Below are 2,666 nucleotides of genomic sequence, written 5' to 3'. Positions count from 1 at the left end.
CCTGTGACTAAAAGAAGACTTGTTCCCAGCCTCTGAAACCTAAGTCCCCAGCAAACTGCCTTCTATCCAGCAACAGGAAAGGAAACTGCTCACACGCACACAGAGCAGCCCTCAGCCACTCAGGAGGCCCAGCTTGAGGCTGTTTCAACTAGTGAATCAGTTGCAGAAGGACCCAAACTGGGACCAGGGAACCCAAGGCCAGCCTTGAAAGCAGGTGTGTCTGGTCCTCCACAAAGGTGGTAGCCACCAGGACTGGTCTGCCATGAGTTAGTCTCCTTATCTGGCCCTGAGGAGGTAGCCTGCTCCTTGGGAGGGAAAAGGGGGTGATTGGCCAGATAGTTGCTATGCACACTAAGCCTCAGCGGCATCTCTTTTTCTGGCTTAATAGTAGGGTCTGGAAAGGGACTTTGTATTAGGAAACAAAGAAAAGACCCAACAGCTCTGCCCCCAAGATTAGAGTGTTCTGAGCTCCAAAGGAACTTAGAGTCCCAGCCCCCTACCCCAGGGTCATACCATAAGGACAATCAGCTGTAGGGTAGTTTACAAAGCCATTTCAGACCTCCTTGGATCCTCACAACATCCCAGGGGAAAGGTTACTCTTCTCCCACTTCACAGCTGTGGAAAAGGGCAGTGACTTGCCAGAGGTCCACGGCCAGGAGTATCAGATTCTGGCTTCCAGCCTCTTGGCCCTCAGCCCCGTGGCCTGGAATCTGAGTGTGACAGGGTCTTTGCCTTCTCTTCCAAGGAATTCCCAGCCCCCAAACAATTCCTTAGGGTCTCTTCCCCAAAAAATCTTCTCATGCCAGATCCAAGGGCAGTCAGCCCCACACTGGCCAGGGAGAGTACACTGCTTTCTCCTTCTCTGTGGCCACACAGAGTGCCTAACCGTGAGCTATGTGGCTTTGGCACTTCTCTGACCTATCAGGAACTCAGAAGAACCAGCTGCTTCCCCACCCGCACAGGTGGAACTGAGGATTCCAGGTGCTGCTCCCCTTCAGACAGCTCTTGCCTGGTGTCTTTGTTCTACCTGTGGCTTTGGGAGGGAAGAACCTGGCCAAAGGACCTTCCTTCCAAAGCCCTAGTCTCCAGGCTAGAGGCTCGAGTCTGCAGAAGAGAGGTATGATAGGATCAGCTTGAAGGAATTCCAGAGAGGATCCAGCTCAGGCTTCCCCAGAGCCCCAGCATCATGAGATTTAGGGGGGCTGGGATCCCTGTTCAGTAAAAGTAGAAACTGCACACTCTGACTTCCCTTTAAAAGTTTCACGATGCCCAGTACCAGAGGCCCTGATAGTGATGGTTCCTATTTCACAGGATTGTTTGAAAAGAAATGTGATGGTACTTGTAAAGGGTTTAATCACAGTGCCTGGAAAATAATAAGCATTCAAGTAACCCCATCATCATCATTATTATGATGTTATTAGTGTTAAGTAGTATGTGGTTATTATAGTTACGACTACAAGTTTGACTAACATTTCCCCACTGTACCCGAGTGTAGAATCTTTTGTCTGGTAATACCTATTAATAGCCCACAAGTGAGAGGAAATGCTGATCCCATCCAGGGATGCTCAAGAGGTAGAATAAGTTGCCTGGGGTCACGAGGCTGACTGAGGCAGAACTGAGATTAGTTTCCCAACCAACACTGAATCTGAGGCAGAGGTGCTCTCTGCATCTCTACCTGGACATATGCTAGAAGTTTCTTACAGTTAGCAAGTGTGGATGGTTCCCAGGGGCCTAGGTTAAGGTTAAGGGAGTTTTTATCATCCTTCAGGAAATGGGATAGTGGATGGAGACCACTGGAAAGAAGCCAGGCTGAGAGTCATGGGCCACGAGTAGAATGTGATGGTGACAGTGACTCTGGTAATGATGACAAAGGTGATCATGATGATACTGGACGATCCTAACCAGTCTCTCCTGGTACAGGCAGTATACTAAACACTTCCTTTATGTTATCGCAGTTAATCCAGTAACTCAAGTATTGTCATCCTCAGTCAGGAAAACTGAGGCTCCAAGGGTTAATAACTTAACCAAGGTCACTCCAGCAGGTAGTGGACCTAGGAGTCAAATGCTTTTTCTCTTTTCACGGCACGGAAGTCCAAGTACCTTCCTCCATTGACCTGGAAAAAAAGTGATCTAGTTGGGGAAGGTGAATTGTCACCTGCCAAGGACCTAACTTGTCTTTCCTGCTCCGGTACAGTTATTGGGTCAGGCAGTGGGCTGACCATTCAAGCACAGTTTCTTAAACTTCAGCCTAGCACGAAAGAGAGGCATGTATATAAGCAGAGGCAAATTATAAGCTAGAGGAAAGAAAGCTTAAGTGTGTGGAATACTTCCTGACTGTACCTGTCACGTAAATTAGTAACCCCTAACCTAGATGCCCTCTCTCTCCCAGGGACCATCAGCAGGAGGCCCTGAAGGTAACTTCTCACCCTTTCCATTCAAGCAACAGGTACCAAGCCCCTTTTCCCATGCCAAGCATGTTGCTGGGTGTTGGGAGACAGGGAGGTAGTTGCACACTTTACCTGTCGCTAAAAGGCTGACAGTCTGTCAGGAGATACAGAGACTCACAAGTTTTGGTGAAATGGAGTAGGTTGAATACCCACATTAACTTTTGCTCTTTCCTAAAACCCTGCTAAGATGACAGTAATATCTAAAGAGAATAAGAGATG

The sequence above is a fragment of the Callospermophilus lateralis genome, chromosome 11 (assembly GCF_048772815.1).
Source record: "Callospermophilus lateralis isolate mCalLat2 chromosome 11, mCalLat2.hap1, whole genome shotgun sequence".
Lineage (NCBI taxonomy): Eukaryota > Metazoa > Chordata > Mammalia > Rodentia > Sciuridae > Callospermophilus > Callospermophilus lateralis.
This window is presented reverse-complemented; position numbering follows the sequence as displayed.